Below are 8,405 nucleotides of genomic sequence, written 5' to 3' on the forward strand. Positions count from 1 at the left end.
GTCTAAGCCTTTGGAGGGAAGACAAACGAAATTCAAATTTAAATTTAAATTTAAAATGGAGCAGATTTACATTATTCAAAATTTTCTTCTTCAATCACACATATAATCTAATAAAAAATAAGATTAATCTATGTTGACCTCCAAAAATATCTTGTAGGTGCAAAACTGTAGGTGTATGCAAATAGTCCTTTTAGGTGTATGAAGATAATACTTTTGGGTCCTTCTCCCAAAAATTTATATTTGTTGTGTGTTGTGTGTCTGCAAAGGAATACAAAATTGGAATGCAATTTTGTTTGCTCGTGGCTATTGAAAATGAATGAGAATGCCATTGTTGTCTATGTATTACACAATCAGAAGGCTTGGAATGATGGGGTGGTTCGTATGTAGCATTTATTTTTCTCAAATAACCAATTTTTTTAAAAGCAATTTTTAGGTTGATGCACCATGTATTGACACATGTATTTTTTTTTGCCATAAAATGCAATTTATGGGTTCTCGAATGTATTTTTTTAAAAAAGAAATTTATAAATAAGTTTTTTTAAAAAAACAAGCTATTATCTTTATGAAACAAAAATTCAAAGGAAAAATCTATTTAGCTAATCTAGACATAAGAGACATAGCAAAGTAGTCATTAGCATGCAAAAGTGTACCAAATCATAGATGTCAAATAAGTTGTGTAACGAAAAATCTTCAACAAAAACAATCTTAAAAAAGCAACAAAAAAATGCTAGATAATTACTACTGCAAGTCAAAGATTTACTAAAACATAGAACCAATAAGTATAACATTAAAAGGCTCTACATAAAATATGCAGGAAGTATTGCTTGACCAAGCACAAATAACTTACTCGAGGAAAGTCTGCTGTCACTAAATTAGACAATTTTAGACCTTAAAAACATGTCTTTCACTAAATTATCATCATTGCAAAAAAAATGACAAATGAATAGAAAATTCAATTGTCAAGTATTTATTAACAGATAAAAGGTAGACTATCATATTAGAGAGAGGAGGTTCTGCAGCAGAGAAGAATGGTATAGGAGGAGGGCTATGAGTGAAGAACAACATACCCGTAAACTGTTCCACTGGTTGACAGTTTTAGAACTCTAAAATGGAAAAGAAAAAAATATTTATAAATTAGTTTTTTTACCTTACTTTCTTCTCAGGTAGACTCAACAAAACAAAGCTAAATCATATATCAAGCGCATATCTTGCAAAATCAAAACAAAACATTAACATCAATTTCACAAAATAAAAATGCATATTGAAAATAAGAGAAACAAAGAAAAGCCCACTCATCTTGAAAAAGGCTTTATAGTTTTAGATGAAAAATGACCCATGAAGCTTTTTTCATGCGCGTCCATGTTCTTGCTAGGTTAATAGCTTTTTGACTGGTGCGGTCTTCGTTGAGACCTATAGAGAAGAACACAGTGGTTTAAGGTTTAACCAAGCTAGGGATTTCTCTAAAAAAAATTAAAAAATAAGGGAAATGAAGAGGAGAGGATGAGAAGCATGTTGATTGGTTTATTTTCTCAAACCTCTGGCCAAGGAGGTCGGAAACAAAATTGAAGCCGATAACTGAAAAGTTTCTACATTGAGAGCTTTTTGGGAAAAAGAAGGGGGATATTTGAAAAAGAGGGAGGAACCTAAGTGCATCTCTTGTAATTTGAATTTCAAATTTCAAATTGTTACACACACCAATAGACAAGTTTCATGCTTTTGGCAAAAAAACAATGCTTCCGTGTTGGAGTTTATCTATGGGTATTGCTTTTTTTATTTTATTGCATCTCGTTTGTTGTGTTGTTCAAATGGACAAAGAATGCATTGTGTTGTAGTTCTGTTGTGAGAAAGCCCAATAGATGAGGTGGTTAGTTTGTAATCATGGAGTTAATGTTTGAAGAAGCAAAATAGTTGCATTCTTTTTTCTCCAAACTAGAAAGACGCCCGTGCCGATGCACGGGCTCATACTTCTATTTGAATATTGATAAATGTGAAGTATGTCAAAATATATGTAGGGAAAGGAAAACATTAATTTAGGAATATATTTGAAACTAACCTGATTGTATGATAGAATGTTTTTGATGGTGCTGGAAAGATTATGATGGTAACATCTTCTACGGAGTGGGAGACTATACAACATAGTGTTGATGTATACTGCAATATAAGAAATGGTATACTAATAAGCATAGTATATTGTAATCATATAATCAGAAATTGACAAAGTGAAAATGAAACGAACAATTAGTGTTTGATAGAAAATGAATTTTAATAATGAAAATGTACATGAAAAAAAGGATTTGGGAAGCATACCATGATTATAAGTTTGAAAAAACTTCTTTGTATACTACATTAATGGTAGTATTTTTGGGAGTGCCTTGATTATCATGAATAAGAATGTGGAGCCCTTTTTTGCTTTGAACTCGTGAAAGTGCAACATATAACTGGCCGTGAGAAAAAACTGGGGTTGGCAAATACAATCCAACATGTGCCAACGATTGTCCCTGAGATTTGTTAATTGTCATTGCAAATGAAACCATGAATGGAAATTGTCTTCTAATTAGCTTGAATGGCCATGGTGAATCAGAGGGAGAAAGATTCATTCTTGGAATGTATGTTCTATGGCCTATGTTGGGTCCAGTAATAATCTCCACTTCAACAACACTTGAACCAAGTCTTGTAACAATAAGCCTAGTTCTGTTGCATAACCCATCAGCTTGGTCCAGATTTCGTAGTAGGATGGTAGGCATACCAACCTTGATTATGAGCTTGTGATTTGGTATGCCTGATGTCTTCAATGAGTTTAGAAATTCAGCTGTTAGTACTCCAAATGCAGGATTGAGTAGTTCATCTGATTTGTCAATAGAATCAGCACTACAATACTCTTTCTCCTCACCAGGAATCAAAGACAGGACATAGTCATTTATTTTATCAACAACATCTTTTGTAGAGGCAAGGACAACTCTTTTTTGCAAGAAATCGCCATTGCTGTAGTTGTGTAATAAGTCTGGATATGTTGCTTCAACAATTGCCTAGATAGGATCTTGAAAGTCCTTGATAAGAAACTCATCTGGGATGGTGATTTCACCATAACCATCATTTGGTTATGCAAGTTTACCATCACCTATGTCTAGCAACCACTCAAAAAATTGTTTTAGTTTATCCAAGTTGGAATGGTCAGTAGGATTTGATTGAAATCGCATTTTTTTAGTCAGCTTTAGAATTTGACAATGGTTCCAAATGTAAGATGAATTTAAAGTTGCATAGACAATGTCAGAACGATTACCTCTTGGCACAACAGGTAGAATTTGACGGAAATCACCACCAAAAACAATGACCTTTCCTCCAAAAGGATTGCTGTTGTGCATGATGTCTTGTAAACTTTTGTCAAGGGCCTCAATACTGTATCTGTGACACATTGGAGCTTCATCCCATATGATGAGTTTTGTGATATGCAACAATTAAGCCAAATCACTCCCTTGATGAATATTGCATGTAGAATTTTTTGTTGCAGGGACAGAAATAGCAAACTTAGAATGTGTTGTTCTACCGCCAGGCAATCCCACTTGAAGCTACTGTTAAAACAATTCCTCCAGTTGAGCGTATAGCAGATGATAAAGTTTTTCACACAAATGTCTTGCATGTGCCACCATATCCATATAGAAAATAAACTCCACCTGATTGAGTTGCAACCACATGCATAATCTTATTAAAAATAGAAGCCTGCTCATCTGCACTTAGTAATGTATGAATGATTTATTATTAGTGTGGATTGTTAGGAATTCATATTGTGTTAGTAAAACGTAAAAAAAATTGTAAATACCTGTTAGCGACTGGTAGCATTTGTCAAATTCGGCGACCAATATGTCTCTGTCGTAAGTCAATTCATTGTAGATGAGATTATTTTGGTGCGTGTTGGCGGCATATCCTAGTGGGTATGGCATTGAAGGAAAATCTCATAGGCTTTTCCTGTTGGCTTGCAAGAGGTTTTCAATTTCCGTCAAACAAAGATGCATTTTTTCTTTGTCTGTTAGTTGGATGCCTATGAATAGTAAAAAATGACATTGTCAGTTATGAATAGTATGATTGATACGTATTTATTTAGGATTTATGAAATTACCTTGTCTTCTATGATTAAATACAATATCATCTGTCATCCATTGCCAAGTTTGTTTCCACACATATTCTGGCCTATCCATGGTATTCATAAATAGCAGCTTCACAAATAACTTCTTAAGATAGTGTGGAGTTCCCCAAGTGTTTGCTTCTCATAAGGCACCAACAAATTCTTGATCACTTCCTAGAAAACCTTTTGCAAAGCATGCTTCTCTGAATGTATGATAGACAACATTTTCTACTGTTCTAATATCTTCGTAACATTGTGATCCTTTAGCAGAGCAAAGCATCATCCTCATGTAGAATAACTCTCCACTGGAAGGGGGCACCCAAATCAGCCTGCCAATAGTATTTCCTTGTTTCCTTGGTTTCCAGCATCTTTTTCGTGCATCATAAACAAATTTGGACACATATTCAGCATAAGTAAGATATCGTCCATGATGGTATATTTTATTAGAATCCATCCAAGCTGTGAACATTGATTCTTTGATTGTACTCTTAGCCAGTACTGTGCCAATTTCTTGACTATCTTTCCAGTAAACAGGCTGTTGATTTTCTAGGTGGAAATAAAGACGTTCAACTGCCGATGCATGCCCATGCATTGGGAATGGAAAAATCTTCCAACATGCTTCAGGAGTCGACACATACCTGGAGAATGAAAAATAAAATATGAACACATTATTTGTAGTAATTATTAATTTTATTAATTAGTTCATAACAAAGGGTTTTTTGTCTATAGAAGAAATGCATTTAATGAGAAGATGATGGACACATACCGACAGTCAAGATAATGTTTAATTTCATCATGAACCTGATTGTGTGTGCCATCCTGGTTTTGGTCATTGACAATAGCAGCTGTAATCCGATCAGATCCTTTGTTGATGTACTTAAACAAATATTTTATTGAGGTACTTTGATTGCACCATTCCAAATTTAGGTGTGTTCTATATTTGAGTAGCAAATGTGGACTATATGGGACAACAAATTGATTATCGAGATGAACACCCTGCTTTTGCACAATCCGTCTGGTGTCTCTTCTTCTATAAACAGGAAAACCATCTTGGTCAACAATTGTGGCTGGCTGAAACTTTTTTGGGAAAAACCTGAAACACTTGCCATTGGCCATATATGGTGCCCTTTTATTAGCTAGTCCACATGGACCATGCATCATGTGGTTGGAGACAATTTGATACAATTCTGGATATGTGTCCTTGTTTGGTATTTCAGCAAAAATTATGTTGTCAATGTCTTATGGATTTGGATACTTATTTGAAGGATGCAAAAAGATTAAGATATGAGCATGAGACAATCCTCTTTTTTGCCACTCAATGGTGTAAACAACTGTATTACAAATAAAATATCAGTAGCATGATTAATAATGTATAATTCTAAGTATAATTGTAAAATTGGAATGTAAGCAAAAATTGATGTAAGGGGTAGTTAATTACATGCAAGAATGGGACCAAATACATGTCCACTCTTAAGATCATGCATCAACTGGTTTAGTTTTATTTTGAATACCCGTGACATAACATCAGGGCAATCATGAGCTGTAAGATTTGACTTTTCAACTTGTCGTTGTATTTCTGGCCATACTGGATTACACGTTAATGTCAAAAATAGATCAGGAAATCCAACATGGGCACAAATTGCCATCCTATCAAAATACAATTGTTCCATATATCTCTGACTAACAACGAACGAACTTGGTAGTATAATTCTCTTACCTTTTTCATTACCTTGGGTTAAGGGCTGATTATTACAGTAATTTAAATTGATGTACTTGGCAACTCGGAGTTCTTGTTGATGTTGTCTAACATAGTTTAGTTTTTGAGACTCAATCATACAATACCCATCAACAACCCATTGGTGAAACAATCTTCTTGAATGAAGTATTGTTTGTGCTTCATTATCCCTTGATTGCATCCTGTAACAAAAATACTCACGCATGGTAACTTTGTTCCTCTTTGCAGCATGGCTATGCGGATGATGTTATGAAGAATGTTTGGTCTGTAGCCATCTTCACCGTGTGGGTACAAAAGAGGATATTGCAAAGGTAAATATGTAGGATGAAGTTCATTTATTCTTTGTAGCATGCCTGTTTGCTTCTCAATGATGATATCTTTGTTATTTGTTGTATGCTCATCACCAACAATTAAAGCAGCCACTTCAGAAGCATTTGGCAAATTATATAATCTGCCATCAGTTTGTCTGTCACTAATGAGTTTTAGTTTCAGGTCACACACTGCAGAAGAGTCTAGTTTATCCCTTGCCATTCTGAATTTTTGTGCATATGGATTGTGGGTATCTAGCATATTCTTGATACCAATTATAATGTCTTCATCAACATTATTTTTTATACTAGACATAGATATTGTTAACGGTAATCATTCTTAAAAAAATATATAAATTTAAATTTAAATAACTATAAAGGTGGCATTAGATTAATTAAATGTTTACACTTACGGGTATTGTGAAAGCCTATTGTTGACTTCGTTCTCCGTGTCATAAATATATAGTTGTGCAAACTTTGGTGAGTTATCCGGTATAGGTAGGAGGCTTCCAATAAGGTGATGCGATTGACCATGTATGCGCAATGTAGGAGGACCTCTTCCAGTATTATAGGATGTGTCTACTTTGACACCGAGAGATGTGAATGCAAACATTAGGTTGTATAAACGTATGTTTTGTTGGAATTTCTTTACTTGTGAGTCTCTGCTGTCAAAGAGTAGCTGCCACAAGGGTTGCGGAGCATCATGTAGTATTGGCAGTTGTATTTTACCATCACCACAACATAATGAAAACTTTGGATTTTTTGTCTGTTTATCTTTGTTAATCCTCTCATCATACCACATCTTTGCTTTACATTGCTTGCATTGCCAAATAGGATTTCCAATATCTTTGTAACCTGCACCTACATGTAAATGCAGAAATTTAGACATGGTATTACATTGTCAAAGGTAATGAAGGACAATACAACATAATTTGCACAGTGAATGTAAAAACCGGTATTTTCATTGTCATATGGTGCTTCAAGATTGCCATCATATTCGGTATGAGCAAAATCCTCAGTTGCTATGTCATCAAATGAATAATCTATATAGCACATACATAGGCAGCAATTAAATACAAATAGTTGAATATTTAAAAAGGTTGTAATTAACATAACAATATATTACCTGTAACAATGTCTCCCTGTGTTATATCGAGTTCGTCATCAGTGTCATGCGAGATGTGCTCTATTAGTTTCGAATTGAATATTGTGTATCTACCTGAATTTATATGTTGAGAAGTCATGCCAATTTGAGTAGGTCGACAACCTGTAGTTGTATGTGGTTCAATACATGGTGATGAATTAAGGATTGACATAGTTATATTCTCTTTCCCAAACTTGGACAACAAACTCCTCTGTATCGAAGATGCATTGATGGTATGTGAATTCACAAAAAATTTTGGTCGAGTTTCAAATTGCCCTGTAAAATCTTGTTGTTTCTGATTCACAGCCAAAGTGCTTTCTGATAATGGTGTAGACTGTGTATGTGGTAATGCACTGTCTACAAAAGGGTGTGTTTTACATGATGAGGTACGTCTACGCTTTTCTGCACCAATAATTGTGATAAATGCATAAATATTTATAAAATAAGTACAAATTAAAAGAATATTTGAATGTATTGTTACCACTATGTAAATCTGGATTTGGAGTGGCAAAGCTTTGTCTTCTTTGTTGCAAAATGTGTTTTCTATGTTTCCTCCGTTGAGCAAAATTTTCCATTTAACCTTTTCGTAATGAATAAGTTCTACAATATTATGTCAGAGCTTCATAATACAAATGTCAGATAAACATACTCAAATACCATTACTTAATATGCATGCCATACATGTACATCCATTAGTGGACAATAATTAACGTAAAGTATAATTTATTGCATTAACATAAAAAACTTACTTGGCAGTTTGCAGTAGAAGTAAGTGATGTGGTGTTGTTGTTTAGCAGCTTTACTTTTGGTTCCTCATTTATGAATAGATGCGTTTTAGATGGTGGTGAATGTGAGTGAATGTTGTTGAAGATGGGAGACTAAGGTTATGAATTATTCTCCATTAGTATTCTGCACTAAAGTTGTTAAACAAAAAAGAAGAAGTGATTTCGGTCCATTGGCACTAATTTGTGGAGTTTTGTTTTCCTCCAAGCCTGTCATCAAAGATTGTGTGGCCCTCACGCTTGTGTCAATCAGACCCACAGTACACAACAGTACTGGTTATTAATTATTCCATTAAATGTGGTTGTAGCCTTTATT

At 34.2% G+C, this 8,405-nt stretch overlaps 1 pseudogene; it reads right to left on the reverse strand.

Moving 5' to 3' along the window:
* Window positions 1–2,306: 2,306 nt before the first annotated feature.
* On the reverse strand, window positions 2,307–4,193 carry LOC114415897 (annotated as a pseudogene).
* Between the last annotated feature and the right edge of the window lie 4,212 nt (window positions 4,194–8,405).

This window comes from Glycine soja, chromosome 6 (genome assembly GCF_004193775.1).
Source record: "Glycine soja cultivar W05 chromosome 6, ASM419377v2, whole genome shotgun sequence".
NCBI classification, from domain to species: Eukaryota; Viridiplantae; Streptophyta; class Magnoliopsida; order Fabales; family Fabaceae; genus Glycine; species Glycine soja.